General features: G+C 42.6%; 1 pseudogene; it reads left to right on the top strand.

Annotated features, from left to right (window-relative positions):
- The first annotated feature begins 176 nt into the window (after window positions 1-176).
- Window positions 177-18087, top strand: LOC125884811 (NLR family CARD domain-containing protein 3-like; annotated as a pseudogene).
- Window positions 18088-19396: the final 1309 nt, after the last annotated feature.

Here is a 19396-nt window from a genome sequence, read left to right as displayed (position 1 = left end):
GTTCGGCGTACTTTTAATAGTAAAAGTACTCAAGTGTTCTCAGCTTCTTGTACTTAAATTACTGCAGTGTTGTAACCGTGCTGTGAATGAGGCGCATGTCTCTACGTTGGTGGTGACGTGGCGCCCTCTGGTGGTGAAAATATAAACTGCATAATTAAGTGGCGCTGTCACCGGATATACGTCACTGAGGAGGTAGGCGTGAGAAGGCTCGTGATCACTCCTCGGCAGATTCCCGGTGAAGACGCAGCTTCTTCTTCTTCTTCTTCTTCTCTCCGGATTAAAGGTGAAGTTTTAACATTTGATTATTCTTCTCTCCTCTGACGTCACGTTCATTGTCATAAAAACAGGGCCGTTTAAAACCCTCCAGTCCGAGCTGCGCTCACCTGTACAGGTGTGCAGTCACATAAATCCCATCACTTTCTCTGCCGGGTGTTTGTTTGTTTGTTTGGGACACCGAAACCGGCCGGGCTGACGTCACCGCCCGCGCGCTCCCGACCTGGGGCCTGTACCACGAAGCGAGATCAACCTTTCCTGGGTTACCCAGACCTATCCTGGGTTGACTAACCCTAACAATGGCAATCGGGATAATCGGTATCACGACGCTGGATATCAACTCGGTAACTCAACCCAGGGTTGCTTTATCAAGAGCTGTGAACGCGCACGCAGCGGACCAATCACAATCATGAGAGAAGCGCAGCGTCACTGAGCGTCCTCACAGAGCGCCGTATGTGAGGGGAAAAAGTATTTCTCATGTGAGGATCAGAGATTAATTCTACTAAAATATGAGGAGGAGAAAAGCAACATTAGAGAAAAGGCCAACACCGTGGCAGCTGCAGGAGGAGGAAACATGCGTGGCAACGCATAACGGGATGAATAATGTTTAGTTTTAGTTTAGATTAGTTTATTTGCACATAATGTTAAAAACAGACAGTATAACATTTACAAGATTAAAAAAAGAAAAGTGCCGGAGAGGTTAGAAGCCACTAAAAGCTTATCAAAGAAATTCCCCTGTCAAAACATCAATGAAATCACATAATAGAGAAGAAAAGAAACGGGTGAGGAAAGAAGAAATAGAGGAGGAGAGAGGGAAAAATCAAGACAACACAAGGCAGCAAATAAAATGATGTGTAGGTTAAATGACTCATCACTGGTTCAAGTAGCTACAGTACCTGTACCTGTACATCTGACACTGATCACACCCTTGAATCCCATGAAATCAATGCTGCGCAGATGAACTGCGTGTATTACAATTATCGTCTAACATCATTGCGTCTGATAAACTGGTCTTCTTTGTCATAACGTTATATATGCTACAATAAAGCTTAAAGCTGACGCCACAGTTAAATCATATCAACACCAAACTGATAGTCTGAATAAAATCATCCTGATATTGAGCTGTGTTAGAAATTAACAGCTGTGCAGAAATATACCTAGTGTCCTCTTTAAGAAACAAAAAGGAAAATCCTCAAACACCATGAAGTGTAGACATGATAGGCTACTTTCCACATTTCCAGCAGCAAAGCTGTCAGTTAGGCCCATTATCTTTAACAGGGATCATTTCCTCCAACAAAACAAAATGTTGGCACTAATTAATGGTGCTATTAAGTGTCCGCTAATGATCAGTTTCTTTCTTATGAAGGGCTGGGATGAAAGTTCCACTTCTTTCCACTCCTTTTTGAACAATCTTTTCATTGTCTGTTGTTGTTGCTTTCTTTTCTTTTTTAATGTTCAAAATAAACTTTCAAATCAAAATCAATCAAATGAATTAAACTTCCCGTCATGACTGGGCTGCATTTCTGTCAGCCATCAACAGCTGATTGGCCAGTGGGTGGTGCTTTTTATAGGATCAGATTCAACCCTGAACTTACCCTGCTCCGGAGCAGGATAGCCGTTCAGAGTAAGTTACCATGGTGATCTACCCCGATAAGAACTGAACCGGCTTCGTGAGACCGAAAACCCAGGGTGAACCCTGAAGTTACCTCGCTGAGACATTAATCCTGCTTCATGATACAGGCCCCCGGTTAACCCTTTGTAACATGGTGTCTTTCAAAAACAGGAAGAACTCAGCGAGCAATGTTAAATAAATAAATCAAAACAAGGAAGTAAGTAAAAATAAAATGATGAAAATTAATAAATTAATAAATGCAAACAAGAAAATATGTAAAAAAATAAATAAATAAATAAATAAATAATAATAATAATAATAATAATAATAATAATAAAAAGAAATAAAGTAAATAAATATCTAAATAAAAAATAAGAAAAAGATCAAAATAAAATGAAATAAAGATGATTAAATATATAAATAAATAAAAACAAAAAATAACTAACAATAAAATGATACTGAATAAATAAATAAAAACAAGATAAGTAAAATTGAAATGAAATGAAATAAATAAAGAAAAACAAGAAAATAAATGAAAATAAGATGTAATGAAATAGATAAAGAAGGAACTGACCTGGAGAAGGTGTTTAAAAATTATAATAATTCTGTACCATAATTTCAAATATTTAAAACTAGCTATAAATATAGACTCTTCCCTAGTTTTTTTTTAAAATATTTCTTTAAATTTTTATTATTATTTATTATTTATAATTTTCATTTTGATTTCATTGATTTTTTTATTTTTTACAGTTTGTGGGACATTTCTTACCAAGTGTCTCGCTCCTTGTTCTCCCATGTTTTTGAAAGAAAACATTGCTCAGGGTTCAAACGTTTAAAACCCTGCAACAGGCGTCTGAAAGCAGCTCAGGAAAAGTGACGTCGCTCCAGGTTTCAGAGGCTTCAAGGAAAACTCCACCCCACAAATCACCGTTTGCATATCAATGATAATTCTTTGGAAATTACGCTCCAAAGTTCTGCTTAATTTTGGGGAGGGGAAGAAGAGGTCCGTTGACCTCTGACCTCCAGATGTCTGAATGAAAATGGATTCTGTGGGTCAACAAAAACAAAGACAACTATGGTTAAATGTGATAAGACCAAAGGACTGGACGGAGGCCATCATCAAAAATGCTCACATGTGCAGCGCACACTTCATATCAGGTTAGGGGAAAAGTATTTCCTGTTGTAGGGATGAATAAGGTTATGTGTATTAAGGGTTATCATGTCCACCTCATCAGAAACTGGGGAGGGATTAAGAGGAAGATTGGATTTCTCTGCAACGCTAACTTTTTAGCACATTAGCTAACGTTAGCTTCCATAGCAAAACAAGCAAGTGTGGTCCTCCTTTGTAAGATTGTCACTGGGCTGTTGCCTCCCCTCCGTGTTGAGTTTCGGACACTTCCATCAGTGGAGGTTTTGCCTCCTTAAATGCAGCACAAAGCATTACAGATCGTCCTTTGTCCCGTCTGCTGTGTCACTTACCTTAACCAGCAGTGACCATTAACTGTCCATGATTTACCCCTGACAGTGTGTGACTCTGGATACTGTGTGTTATGTCGAACTTGTGACAACTGTCTGTATCTCAAATTGCCCCTCGGAGACGTCGAAGCTTTAGCTTGGAATTTTGTCACATTTCAGTTTGTGACACCGGTTTACATATAATTATGGGCACTCCTCCTTTTTGGCAGAGGTCACTGATAGGCGGTTCCTTCATTCATTCACAAATGGATCCTATCATGTCATTATGTGTTCACTGTCCTGATTAAACCTCACCTAGTTACATAACATGTCCTTCCTGCCTGTTATAACACGCTGATGATGGAGCTGAAATGTTTCTCTTTATTTTGCTACCATTGAATTAGTAGAGTTTATGTGTGAGTGCCGATGTTTGGTTTGTTTTTGGATCCTCACCACAACCCTGCACTCCTATTTGTTGTTCAAAGTTTTTTGGAGTTGTGCACACTGCAATTTTTCATGAAATTATAATCCTGCAGATTTTATGAATGATATAGAGATATATAAATAAAGATACAGACCTGTGTAAACAATGAATATTCAACTGAATTGTGTAGTTTGGAGAAGTTGTATTAAATCCACATAATTACAATTTCCACATCCTTTTTACATACAGGAAGGTACCGTTTCATTTATTTTATCATTATTAATTTAAATCTACTTTTTTTCAGTTTGACTATTTGTGTTTTACCTTTTTTCTTTATCTTTTTTTTTACTGCAAATTAACAGCGTGAATTCTTCTGTGTCGATAAAATGATTCTGTCTGTGAGGGTGAGAATCAAACTATTGATCATCTGAGTCAATAAATAACCTGCAGTTCACCGTTTTAACCACAAGGTGTTGCCAAAGTTCTCCATTACAGCTGTATCAGGTCCTGTGTGAAGACATTATTCTTAATATGTATTGTGTTAGATTAATATTTAATGTGTGTTTGTTGTCTGACAGGATGTTGATATGTGAGTCCATGAAGAGTCACCATGAGTCCACCATGACTCCACCGGTTACATTTGAGACACGACATTCTTCCAAAACGTAAGTCTTCGTCATTTCTCCTCATCGTGTAAATTATATTACATCAATACATATAAAACAGAAGCACTGTGAGAGGAGTCACGTCAGTCTGTCTCAGCACAAATTATTGTTGTACTCAGCTGTGTTCACAATAAAGGTGCAAATAACACACTGTACGAATACTCTGGTACAACTTAGAGTATACGTAAACACTATGTCAGGAGTATTTGTCGTCATCTACGCTACATTTATATAAAAGATAAATCTGATAAGCGGGTTGACAGAAGGTGAATGTGAAACTATTTTGGTTGAATTTTTCTAAAAGTAAACGTTTACATTAAGACTAAATGTACACACTTGTATAAAGACTACAGACTGTTCCAGTTCACATTCAAGTGAAACATCAGAACACTTACTGTATCTTTGCTCTGTTACATTGAACAGGAAAGTGCGTCAGGTCCTCACATTTATGCTTCCTTCCAAAAATAAGACATGCCTGAGTGTGTGTTTGTGATGTGTGCGCCATAGAAAGCAGTAGCCTCTGCTGTGTTTCTCAGGCATTTACCTGGACCTGGACCTGAACTCGATCCTGGACCTGGACCTGAACCTGAACTCGATCCCGGACCTGGACCTGGTCCTGAACTCGATCCTGGACCTGGACCTGAACCTGAACCTGAACCTGGACCTGGACTTTGTCCCAGCTGTGTGTCCTTCAGAAGTGACCAGTCGAAGTCTGAACCTCTTCTGTTTAAAGATGGACTCTTCCGCCCTGAGCGAAGGTGAGCGGTCCATAACATTCATGTTTTAACTGGAGATGTTTCGTCCTGATCCAGATCGGAGACCTTTGATACTGAGTACCTGCTGATGCCGAGTCTGAGTCAGGTCTGAAGTAGAAGTACATGTTGAACCTTGTTTTGTTTTTCTTGTTGATCGCTGCTTGTTTCTTTTCTGTGTCTGAAGACTGAAAAGTGAATTTCCCTCCCTGGTTCTCCAGAATCCATCAGAGACCGGTGTCCCCTGACCCTGGATCTGAACTCAGCTGTGTGTCCCTTAAGAGCAACCATTCAAAGTCTGAACCCCTGGCATTTACAGATGGACTCGTCTCTCGTAGACCGGGGTAAACTGTTGTTTACTGTTTGTACAGAATGTTTACTTCTCACATTTATAAAAACAATTCCGATAGTGCACATTTATAACAAGACCAGAAGTGCACTGAAAATGGCAGTACCTTGACCTTGTGTCTGTCTCTGTGTGGACAGTGTGTGTCGTCTCTGTGTGGACAGTGTGTGTCTCTGTGTGGACAGCGTCTGTCTCTGTGTGGACAGTGTCTGTCTCTGTGTGGACAGTGTGTGTCTCTGTGTGGACAGTGTGTGTCTCTGTGTGGACAGTGTCTCTGTGTGGACAGTGTTTGTCTCTGTGTGGACAGTGTCTCTGTGTGGACAGTGTCTGTCTCTGTGTGGACAGTGTCTGTCTCTGTGTGGACAGTGTTTGTCTCTGTGTGGACAGTGTCTCTGTGTGGACAGTGTCTGTCTCTGTGTGGACAGTGTGTGTCTCTGTGTGGCCAGTGTCTGTCTCTGTGTGGACAGTGTTTGTCTCTGTGTGGACAGTGTCTCTGTGTGGACAGTGTCTGTCTCTGTGTGGACAGTGTGTGTCTCTGTGTGGACAGTGTCTGTCTCTGTGTGAACAGTGTCTGTCTCTGTGTGGACAGTGTGTGTCTCTGTGTGTCTCTGTGTGGACAGTGTGTGTCTCTGTGTGGACAGTGTCTCTGTGTGGACAGACATAATGTGAGCTGATTGTTGATGGTTCCTCCACAGAGTGGACCAGGAGAGCTCAGAGGTTCCCAGTGGTCAGTCTGCCCAGCAGCATCAAACACACCTGGACTCCATATTTATGGTCTGTACATGTACAACAACTACTTTGACATCTATTCTGTTCACAATCATCTCCATGCTGCACTTTTTACACCAGTGGATTGTCAGTGTGTCCAACATGGATCTGATGTTTGAGTGTGTCATTCATATAATATTCTGTTCCAGCTGCTGGAGGAGAACATCCTCACTTTTGTGAAGAAGGAGCTGAAGAAGATCCAGAAGGTTCTGAGTCCAGATTACCCAGAATGCTCAGAGAGTCAGAGGGAGGATGAGGAGGTGTTGGAGGGTGAGGATGAAGAGCAGAGGAGGAGCAGCAGAGAGGCATTTCTGAAGATCACACTGCACTTCCTGAGGAGAATGAAGCAGGAGGAGCTGGCTGACTGTCTGCAGAGCAGTAAGAGGATTTCTATAAAGACTGAACAGGAGGTTCATATTCTTCAGTCCCTGTTGGTCGAGCTGTACTTCCTGTTTGGTCTGCTAAATAACGATTGCTCATTTAGTGCAAAACATCATCAACAATTTCACCAACATAATTCCAGAATAAACCGCAAGGTTTTCCGAACCATTTAAAGACTTAGGCTCCGTTCTCTACACCCCGCCTGCTTTCACAAGTCTGAAGAAAATTAGCACATCACTTTAAAGACGACACAGTGTAGCTTACCGGTAGCCTGCAAATGCATTTTTGGAGTCAAAGTCCTGGTAACAGGCAAAACGTCCACCATTGGTAGTTTTTACCCTCCAACAACTTCATCCTCCAGCAAACCGCTTACCGGTAGCCTGCAGCTGCACTTTTGGCATCAAAGAGACACAAAGTCCTGGCAGTCTTTAGCTTGCTAACCCCTGGTAATGAGCCAAAAGTCCATCGTTTGTTGTCTTACCCTCCAACAACTTCATCCTCCACTCCGTAAATCCACTGGCAAAGTGCGTGTCCCCTAGGCCATCCATTGTAAGGAGCCAACTGCAGCACAAACCTTGCTAAGCTTGTCTGTGACTAGAGGAATCACTTGTTTTTGCTGGCCAAATTTCAAAGTAGGTCTCATTAGGAATTATTTTGGGAAGGAATGAATTATTGAATTATTATTAATTATTTTAGTACTTAAAAGATGACACAGTTTAGCTTACCAGGATGGGGCTTCGTCACGATAGTCAGATAGTTGTTAGCTTGCCAGCCCCTGCCAACAATCCAAAAAGTCTCACCCTCCAACAACTTCATCCTCTTCCGTAAATCCACCAGGAAACAGCTCCCATCCCCGGGAGCCGACCGCAGCACATGGAGGTAACTGCAGTGTTCCTGGAGCTTCTCTAAGCTTGTTTATTAATCTCAAGAGGAATCACTTGTGTCTGTTTTTGTTGGCCTGTTTTTTTATAATGTCTCAAACTGAGTCACTTTGGACTGCTCCTCTTAAGCCCTGATTCCACCAAACACTTTCCTTTGGAACCAACAGTAACCCTTCAGACATGGTGTGGGTTGTTGTCACTCACTGCTCCGTCCAGCACTTACTGTATTTCCTCATCATTGGTGACATCGGTGCTCTACCAACGGTACAATATCCCAGACTTAACAATGCAGCCAGACATCCAAAGGCAAATCTGGCATTCTGTCCTAAACGACCAACAAACCCTGAGCCGTAGTTAGACATTACCCAGAGGCAGGATTCACTCAGCACAGGCAATATAAGAGATTCTGATTGGATTAGTGAATGATGTGGGTGTTACGTTTGGAAGCATGAGTAGACTGTTGAAAGGTGGAAAGTAATGAAGGTGAAGGGAATACTAGGGTGGTTGCCACAACATTAAATGAGCAAATAGATAAAAACACGCAACTCAGTCTTTGCTTGACCCTGAAACCTCTTGACGTCTGTCGTAGCCAGTGTGCAGTAGCCCGAATCCAACTGGTTCAGAACGTAGTGAAACATCACATTTTACAAAAGACACGTTAGTTCAGTTATCTCAGGAGTGACGGTAGAATGCAGATGGAGATGTTCCAGACCTCACCGATGGTCCTGAGCTTTGGGTTGTGACCAAAAGGATGACATTGCGGCCAAAATAAGCCTCCTTAGCCTAGACTTACCCTAAAGGCCCAGTCACCCCAGAGCACCTTCAAAGATCTAGCAGTAGTGAAAGCTGACTGCTGCACCCCCTTGTGTTGCCAGTGTCTTGGCCAAAAGGTTGCACATGAAAACAGCGCAAAGACTACAGCCGATGGCCAACCAGCACAGGCTGTCTGCACCTGCATGAGAGGACAAAACTCATCATACCAGCAGACGGCAACATTTTCTGTATTTCTCATTCAAAAAGGGGAAACCAAAAGACTGTCTTCAACTGCTGAATCCATCCGTCTGTCCATTTTCAACAGCTTACCAAAAGCCATGTCGCAGGGGCAGCAGGCTGAGCAGAGTATTCCAGACATCCCTCTTCCCAGCGACGCGTTCCAGGTCCTCCTGAGGGATTCTAAGGTATTCCCATGCCAGACAAGATGTATAATCCCACCCCCCATCCAGTGTGTCCTGGGTCTAACTTGGGGCCACCCACCAGTTGGACATGCATGGAACACCTCCAACGAGAGGCACCCAGGAGGATCCTGATCAGGTGTTGAACTACCTCAACTGACCCCTTTCTGAATTGGCTGAAAAAAGTCAGACAAGGGCCAACAAGAGCCAATGGGGTAGGACACATCGCAAAGACGAGGGTAACAGACGCTCACAGGTGGCCCAATATTGACCTTTGGCTTGTTGTGTCAGGGCCTTTAGAGATAGGATCAGAAGCTCAGACATGAGGATGGAGCTCGGTGTATTACTCATCCATGTTTAAATGAACAGGTTAAGAAGGTTCAACATCTGATCAGGATGTTACAGGGTACCATCCTTTTTAGGTTTTCTGTGCATATCCAACTGGTAGAAGACCCAGGAGTCGACCTAGAACATGCTGGAAAGATCATATATCTAATCTGGCTTGGGAGAGCCTTGGGTACCCTTCAGGAGGAGTGAGGGATGCAGAAAATGGATACATGGATGGACGGATATGTTTCGTTGATTCCTCTTTCTTTGCATCTGTCCTTGCGTCTTCAGTAGGGGGACCAAGATACAGAGAAAAGATGCAAGTGAGGGAAATGCGGGTGCCCGTTGCACCGTTATTTCTGACCTTTTCTGTTTTTATACTCACGATCGATCCCAGAAACCAGACCTGAAGATTGACCCCGAAACTAAAGGGTTTGGGGAGGGTACTTTTTATGTTGAGCCACTGGCGCTTTTCAGAAGTACACTCAATAATGTTGCTTGTTCTTTCAGAATCTCCTGCCATGTGCCAATTTAACCTCAAATCTAACCTGAAGGAGAAGTTCCAGTGTGTGTTTGAGGGGATCGCTAAAGCAGGAAACCCAACCCTTCTGAATCAGATCTACACAGAGCTCTACATCACAGAGGGAGGGACTGCAGAGGTCAATGATGAACATGAGGTCAGACAGATTGAAACAGCATCCAGGAAAGCAGACAGACCAGAAACAACCATCAGACAAGAAGACGTCTTTAAAGCCTCACCTGGAAGAGATGAACCAATCAGAACAGTGATGACAAAGGGAGTGGCTGGCATTGGGAAAACAGTCTTAACACAGAAGTTCACTCTGGACTGGGCTGAAGACAAAGCCAACCAGGACATACAGTTCACATTTCCATTCACTTTCAGAGAGCTGAATGTGCTGAAAGAGAAAAAGTACAGCTTGGTGGAACTTGTTCATCACTTCTTTACTGAAACCAAAGAAGCAGGAATCTGCAGGTTTGAAGAGTTCCAGGTTGTGTTCATCTTTGACGGTCTGGATGAGTGTCGACTTCCTCTGGACTTCCACAACAATGAGATCCTGACTGATGTTACAGAGTCCACCTCAGTGGATGTGCTGCTGACAAACCTCATCAGGGGGAAACTGCTTCCTCTGCTCGCCTCTGGATAACCACACGACCTGCAGCAGCCAATCAGATCCCTCCTGACTGTGTTGACATGGTGACAGAGGTCAGAGGGTTCACTGACCCACAGAAGGAGGAGTACTTCAGGAAGAGATTCAGAGATGAGGAGCAGGCCAGCAGAATCATCTCCCACATCAAGACATCACGAAGCCTCCACATCATGTGCCACATCCCAGTCTTCTGCTGGATCACTGCTACAGTTCTGGAGGATGTGATGAAGAGCAGAGAGGAAGGAGAGCTGCCCAAGACCCTGACTGATCTGTACATCCACTTCCTGGTGGTTCAGACCAAAGTGAAGAACATCAAGTATGATGGAGGAGCTGAGACAGATCATCACTGGAGTCCAGAGAGCAGGAAGATGATTGAGTCTCTGGGAAAACTGGCTTTTGATCAGCTGCAGAAAGGCAACCTGATCTTCTATGAATCAGACCTGACAGAGTGTGGCATCGATATCAGAGCAGCCTCAGTGTACTCAGGAGTGTTCACACAGATCTTTAAAGAGGAGAGAGGACTGTACCAGGACAAGGTGTTCTGCTTCGTCCATCTGAGTGTTCAGGAGTTTCTGGCTGCTCTTCATGTCCATCTGACCTTCATCAACTCTGGAGTCAATCTGATGGCAGAGGAACAAAAAACCTCTCGATGGAATAAACTATTTAGAGACAGTCCTGAACCGCCACATCTCCACCAGAGTGCTGTGGACAAGGCCTTACAGAGTCCAAATGGACACCTGGACTTGTTCCTCCGCTTCCTCCTGGGTCTTTCTCAAGGGACCAATCAGACTCTTCTACAAGGCCTGCTGACACAGACAGCAAGTAGCTCAAACACAGATCAGGATACAATCCAGTACATTAAGAAGAAGATTGAAGAGAACCCCTGTCCAGAGAGAAGCATCAACCTGTTCCACTGTCTGAATGAACTGAATGATCGTTCTCTAGTGGAGGAGATCCAACAGTCCCTGAGATCAGGACGTCTCTCCACAGATAAACTGTCTCCTGCTCAGTGGTCAGCTCTGGTCTTCATCTTACTGTCATCAGAAGAAGATCTGGACGTGTTTGACCTGAAGAAATACTCTGCTTCAGAGGAGGCTCTTCTGAGGCTGCTGCCAGTGGTCAAAGCCTCCAACAAAGCTCTGTAAGTGTGTAGAGATTCTGTTCATTTCATGGTGCTTTAAATGTGCTGTTGATTGATTCAATTCTGTTCATTATTTCCTCTCCAGACTGAGTGGCTGTAACCTCTCAGAGAGAAGCTGTGAAGCTCTGTCCTCAGTTCTCAGCTCCCAGTCCTCCAGTCTGAGACACCTGGACCTGAGTAACAACAACCTGCAGGATTCAGGAGTGAAGCTTCTTTCTGTTGGACTGCAGAGTCCACACTGTGCTCTGGAAACTCTCAGGTCAGATCACCTCTCTCTGTTTCTCCTGTGTTGTTTGAATCTTTATCTTCAGGGGCCACAGTCACATGCTAACATCTGACTTCTGCAGAAGTCTCTTTAACTAAGACATGCCGTCACTTATTCAGTCCGCTCGTCTCCAGAATCACCTGTTAGCTTACTTATAGTGCCGGCTATAACGTACCTTTTAACTAAAAGCTTTGGGAAAATACGTAAAGGGGTGTGCACCAACTCCTCTTGGAGAAATCTGAGGTGGTTGCAAGCCAGATAAGATAATCCCTCTAACATGCTTTGGGTCTACTCTGTAGTCTCCTGCCAGTCAACCCTTGGGCACCATACTTCAGCCCCCACAACACTTGGACACGGTCTTCACCAAGCCTACAAAACACAAGTAGATTAGTAGGGAAAACATCCATGACTCTTCCAGTAAAATGGATTGTAAATGCAGTCCATTTTACTGGGCTCCTCCTGGATCTGAGGTATGACCCTTGGTCTGAGACTCTGGGACAGCACCAGGGTGTACGCTCACCCAGAGAGACTCTAAAAGGCCTCCTCCTTCAGCTTGACGATCTCTTCACTGTGTGTGTCCACCAGTAGGTTCCGATGACCATTTGTCCAAAACTTTGAGTAGCTGCCTCCACAGTGGAGGTTTTGAACGTGGCCCACTTGGATTCTACGTCTCCAACCGCCCTCAGGATGCTTGTCAAATTGTGCGCGTCAGTCTGTAGGTCAATTCTGTAACTTTTAAATTTACTGCACCATGCAAAACCCAGACCTGGTGGTGCGCAGGTAGCGTAGTGGATAGTGCCGGCGCCCCATGTACAGAGGCGATGCCTCGCTGCAGCGGTCGCAGGTTCAACTCAGGCTTGCAGCCATTTCTGCATGTCACACCCCTGCTCTCCCTCTCACCCCTGTTTCACTCTGTCCTGTACATTAAAGGCAAAAAAGCCAGAAAAATTAATCTTAAACAAAAAAACCCCCAAAAATAGACCTTGTAGGAGATAGCCATCCCGCTAGCCACGTTAACATTCGGAAACATAGTGCCCACTGCCCACCTTTCAGTCTCCACTAGCTAGTTAGCTAGGCTTCGCCCTTGCCAGTGCACCAGCTTGGTTTGCTGGGAGCTAATGTCAGCTAGCTGCACCTCTCATGCGGTGATTACCACTAGTTACACTATCCCGACCCAACAGCATTACTGTGGAAACAGGTGTCCACCTTCCAGTCTTTCAGCAGGTTGTCCCAGTGAGTAAACAGCTGGACTTTGAGCTGCAAACTCCTTTTGGCATCACTGTAAGCTGTGCCAGCATGCCACGTGGTGCTAGTTAATAATGCTAAAGGGGTTTTGTGGCTCAAAATGAAGCTTGCGGGGAGACTGGAGGGTGGCTACCATGTCTCACAGCAATGTTGTCCCATCACCGGGAGAGCTTTACAAATTGCAAATGAGTAGCACCACTAGTTAATTTAGCTCCCACCCGGCCAAGGTTGTTCACAGTGCAGAACGGCCAAGGCTAACATTAGCTAACCAGTGGAGACTGACATTTGGACAATGGACACTATATTTCCAAGTGTCAACGCGACTAGCTGGCTGTCTGTCAACAAAATCAATATAAAATAAAGCAAAACATTCAAATTTCACCACCTCTAAGTGGATAGACCTTTGAAATGTGGCGCCAAAGCTCACTGAGTTGATGGAGCTTCAGACTAAACAACAGGCCTTCTTTGTTTTGCTTCGGTCTCTGCCCGACCACAGTCCCTGTCCCACTGCCTGAAAAAGTTAGGAAGTTATGTAACATTCATACCATTTTGTAAAACAATATGCCGATGATATGCTTTTTATATGTGACTACTTGTCATTTGTCTTTGCAGTGTGTCAGGCTGTCTGATCACAGAGGAAGGCTGTGCTTCTCTGGCCTCTGCTTTGAGCTCCAACCCCTCCCATCTGAGAGAGCTGGACCTGAGCTACAATCATCCAGGAGACTCAGGAGTGAAGCTGCTGTCTGCTGGACTGAAGGATCCACACTGGAGACTGAACACTCTCAGGTATTCAGAGACATTGTGTTGACCATAACAAAGAGAATCTGGTTTCTGGAATTTGTTACAATATACTGATTACGTTTGTTAATGGTGAGGGCTCAGTCACACATGAGCAAATGCAGGCGAGTGATCAACACCTGCAAAGGCAATGTCTATGCTATATGTGGGTAGTGCAGTGTGCAAACAAATACCACCGCTTTGCACAGTGCAGTCCACTAGCAAGCTTACTAGTATTCATCCATCCATTTTCATCTGCTTATCTGGGGCCAGGTCATGGGAGCAGCAGGCCAAGCAAAGCAGCTCCTCCTGGGGGACCCCGAGGTGTTCCCAGGCCAGATGAGATATATAATCCCTCCAGTGTGTTCTGGTTCTGCCCCGGGTCCTCCTACCAGTGGGACATGCCTGGAACACCTTGAAGGTGAAGCTCCCTGCAGGATCCTGATCAGATGCCGAACCACCACAACTGACCCCTTTTGACCCATTTCCGAGCTCCTTACCCTATCTCTAAGGCTAAACCTCATTCTTTCTTTCCTTCGGTCACTACACAGAGCTCATGACCATAGCTCAGAGTTGGGACATAGATGGACCAGTAAATTGAAAGCTTCATCTTCTGGCTCAGCTCCCTTGTCACCACGACAGTCCGGCGCAGCGCCATCACACCGCACCAAACCGCAGATCCATCTCACGCTCCATGCTTCCCTCATTCATGAACAAGACCCTGAGATACTTGAACTCCCTCACTTGAGGCAGTAAAACTCTCACAACACGGAGGGAGCAACCCACTGGTTTCTGGCAGAGAACCATGGCCTCAGATTTGGAGGTGCTGACTCTCATCCCAACCGCTTCACACTCAGACCGCCCCAGTGCATGTGTGATGAAGTCAGCTGAACCACAACCAAGTCTGAGGTCCCCAAACTGGACCCCTTTATCACCCCTGAGTGCACCTCAAGATCTTGACCATAAATATCACAAACAGAATTGGTGACAAGGGACAACCCCGGTGGAGGCCAACACCTATGGAAAACGTGTTTGACTTTACATATGTGAACACAGCTCTCACTGTGTTCATAAAGGGACAGGATGGCTCGTAGCAGCGACCCCGGCACCCCATAGTCCTTTGCCCCTGGAAGTGAATGTTATTCACCCGTTTGCTCGCATTGAATGAAAGCCAAATATTCGCCAATGATAATTTCATGCATGTGTGACCGTGACCATCAATTGATTTTCTTCCAATGATAAAACAGATCACTTGGCCAATCACTGCAGCTCTAACAATAACCCTCTTTAACTCTTTCAGGGTGGAGCCCGGTGGAGTCCAGTGGTTGGAACCAGGTTTGAGGAAGTGTAAGTTTGTTAACCTGTAATCTGTTTCTACTCACTGGGAGGTTATTTTTGTTTTTATGCCTCTACATCTGCAACAGGTGTGGCCGGAGGAGTCACGTTATCAGGTCGGCCTGTCTCATCCTGGTAAATTAGATATCTCAAGAACACCTCAAGGGAAATTCTTTAAATTTGGCACAAACATCTAGTCCGACTCGAGGATGAACTGATCACAATTTTGTAGTTTAAAGTCACTGTGATCTTTTATCTGGCTCATTCTTGTAAACGTGATACTTCAAAAACACGTTGAGGGAATTTCCTCAAATTTGGCACAGACGTCCAGTTGGACTCATCAATGAACTGTTAAGACTTCAGTGGTCAAAGTTCAAGTTCACTGTGACCTCACATCCATCACATTCTCATGAACATGATATCTCAAGAACACTTTGAGGGAGTTTCCCCAGATTTGACACAGACTTCCACATGGATTCAACAATGAACAGATTAGAATTTGGTGGTCAAAGGTCACTGTGATCTTGCATTTAGGCCCGTTTCCACTGAAGAAGTTCCTGGTACTATTTGGGGGGCAGGAACTACTACAGGAACGTCCTCTCGGTCGGCCCTCTCAACCGTCGTGTCTCCACTGAGAGAGCGGAGTACGAGGAAGGTATTGTAAAGTTACGGGCTCTGGATGTGACGTAATCGTTGCACGACCATTTTGACCGGGGTGACGTAGGGACGCCGTTAGCTGTTAGCCGATAGCGGTGTCTGTAATAACTCACTAAATGGTCCGTGAAAAAAATATTTTTTCTAGCAGATGTCTTAGTTACAACATGATTGTAACTGTTGATGACTGGAGTAGTTTCATGTCGTATCCGACAACGGGAGGCTTTTAACAGATGACGTCCTGATGTTAGCTTTGCTGCTGCTGTTAGCTGTCCCTGTCAGCTGATGCTTTCTAGACATCGTGATTTCCCAAAACTGAATAAATACCACACATACCAACACAAACTGCTTTGCTAGCTCAATCATGTTGTAACTAAGATATCCGCTGGAACAAATATTTTTTTCACGGGCCATTTAGTGAGTTTTTTTTACATGGTGGCGGAAGCTATATGAACAAGCTAACCCTCGTCTGCGGAGTTTTAAAAATGCCGGCTATTTTGTTGCTTTCTGTTGACATCACATCTCACCTTGAGTATATCCAATCAGCACCCAGTAAACCCCAAGCCCCAGCCAGGAGTCTTTCGGGGCCATTCTGAGTACCTACTCCGAGGCAGGGACTTGTTTAGCCCCTGTAAAAGTTCCTTAACTCTGTCCTTCGGGGGTGGTTCCTGCGGTGGAGACACACACCAATGGCCCCGGCCCCGTAAAATTACCCCGAAGTTCCTGCGGTGGAAACGGGCTTCTTGTCTCATTCTCATAAAAGTGATTTGTCAAAAACACCATCAGAGATTTTCTTAAAATTTGGCACAGACGTCCACGTGGTTGGTAGTTCTGGTTGCATTATTTAGCCAATAATAATCTAAACTCTGTGTCTTGTTGCCTTCATCAGATTACTGTGAGCTCACACTGGACCCAAACACGGCACACAAATTCCTCCAGCTGTCTGAAAACAATAGAAAGGTGACGGACCTGAGGAAGGAGCACCCGTACCCTGACCACTCGGAGAGGTTTGACTACTGGCCTCAGGTGCTGTGTGAAGATGGCCTGACCGGTCGCTGTTACTGGGAAGTGGAGTGGGGGGGAAAGGTTTACATTGCTGTGAGCTACAGGACAATTGGACGAAATGGAGACCGCGACAGCTCCAAATTCGGAGGGAACGACCGGTCCTGGTGTCTGAGCTGCACCGATGGAGGATACAACGCCTGGCACAATAACAGTGGGACGCTCGTCCCTCTTCCTTCATCCTCTAACAGAATAGCAGTGTATGTGGACTGTCCTGCTGGGACTCTGTCCTTCTACAGAGTCTCCTCTGACACACTGATCCACCTCCACACCTTCAACACCACATTCACCGAACCTGTATATCCTGGGTTTGGCTACGGGGTGAAGTTTAACTCCTTCGCGCATCTCTGCCCGCCGTAGACCAGAGGCAAGAGATTGGGTTGTTGTCCTGGACGGTTTGGAATGATGGGACCAAACTGGATGGGGTCTGTTGTGATGTGGAGTCTGATCTGGTCCTCAGATCCAATCGTTCTCAAAAGGATCGTTCAGAGATGAGAATAAACACCTCGACAACCTGAACTGTTAGGCTTATGGGGCTACACACGCCACTCCGTCCAGGAACTTGCCAAACTCCCTGCTTTTACACCTCTAAGGCTGGAGGCATTATGTTTTTGGGTTGTGTGTCCATCCATATGTCAATCTCATCCTCATGAACACCTTGAGGGAATTTTTTCAAATTTGGCACAAACGTTCAGTTGGATTAAACAGTGAACTGTTTAAATTTTGGAGGTCAAAGGTCACTGTGACCTTGCGTCCAATTTGGCACAAACATCCACTTGGACGCAAGAATGAACTGTGACCCTACAAACCATGTTTTTGTCCATAACTCAATAATTCCTTCAGTAATTATGACAAAACTTGACACAAATGTTTGGCAGGATAAAATAATGAAGTGATGAAATTTTGTATCCAAAAGGTCAAAGGTCAGCGTCACTGTGACATCATCATGTTTTAACGTGACATCATCAGGAACATGAGTATGTCGGTGTTCTGCCCTCCAGTGGTCACAGTGAGTCGTTGTTACTGCTGAACAGCTGTTACAGCTCAGAGACGTGTTTGTTCGCTCTGCTCCTCCAGAATGAATCATGTTATTATATTTATTGTTTTTTATTTATTTGTACACACACAGAAGAGTTTTTACTCGTGGAAACAACTTTCACACACAGACTGAAAACAGAAAGACGTTTTATAATCCTGAACGTTCACAGGTCGTTTGGAGGTTGTATGTAAATCTGTTCGAGGTATTTAAAGTCCAACTTTTTGTTTTTATTTTTATTTAATAAATCTCATCTGATCCACTGTAGCAGACCAGAAGTTTGTTTACTGTTTATTTATTTGTTATGCTATATATAATAATAAACTTTGATTAACTGATTAACTTTATTTACTGTATTGTTTCATTTTACTTTTTATATTAATATGAAATTCAAGACTGTCTGTGGTTTTCAGTTAATAATGTTGACAACTATAATTTGAATCAATCAAAAAAGAACTTTATTAATTTATTATGGATTTATTTGTTTGCATATTTTGTTTTATTTTTCATTTGAAAATTGAAGACTGTAGTTTTAATTTAATCATTAATTACAATCATTTAAATCAATTATATTAAAAAAACACAACATGAACTTTGTTTATTTCACTTTCTATTGACAGGTTGTCAAAAGTCAAGTCTGTTTTATTTATTTATTTTTTGTGTGGTTTCCAGTAAATAATATTGATAACAATAATTTGAATAAAATAACAATAAAAAAAACAACATGATGAATTTCATTAACTTTATTATCTATTTTTTTTTTATTATTATTATGTTAAATTATATTATCATTCTGTTAAATTGAGGGGTGTCTGGTTTTCAATAAATTTCATTAGGAACTTTATATATTTATTTTAAAAGTTTTATTAACGTGCACATTTTACTTATTAATTAGTTATTTTCTTGAGCATTTAATTTTTAAAATTATTTATTTACTTGCATATTTCATTTATTTTTTATTTTTTATTTTATTTATTTACCTATATATTTATGTATTACCAGCATATTTTATTATTCAATTATTTATTGACTTGTATATTTATTTTTTAAAATTATTTATTTACTTGCACATTTTTTTTAACTTTCCATTTACTTGCACAGTTTTTTTAATTATTAATTTTAAAAAAAAACACATCTTAAGGAACTTCACTTATTTATTTATTTACTTGAGTATTTAATTTTTTAATTATTTATTTACATGAACATTTTATTTATTAACTATCTATTTACTAGCACGATTTTCTTTATTTATTTAAAAAAAACACGTTATAAGAAACTTTACTTATTTATTTACTTTCATATTTATTTGAAAGGTTTAATTTACTTGCATATTTTATTTATGTATTTATTTTGATGATTTTAATCATCATTCTTCAACATTTTTATATACCTGCACATTTTATTAATCAATTATTTACTTGCATATTTATTTTTCTTAAATATTTATTTACTTAACACTATAAGAGACTTTACTTATTTATTTATCTACTTGCATATTAATTTTTTTTAAGTTTTAAATTTTAATTATGTATTAAATCACATATTTTATTTCTTAGTTATTTATTTACCTGTTTTTTTATTTTTTAAATTATTTTGATTTATTTTGATTATATATATATATTTTTTTTTACTTGTACATGTATTTATATGTGTGTG

This window comes from Epinephelus fuscoguttatus, linkage group LG24 (assembly GCF_011397635.1).
Source record: "Epinephelus fuscoguttatus linkage group LG24, E.fuscoguttatus.final_Chr_v1".
In the NCBI taxonomy this organism is placed as follows: Eukaryota; Metazoa; Chordata; class Actinopteri; order Perciformes; family Serranidae; genus Epinephelus; species Epinephelus fuscoguttatus.
This window is presented reverse-complemented; position numbering and strand designations above follow the sequence as displayed.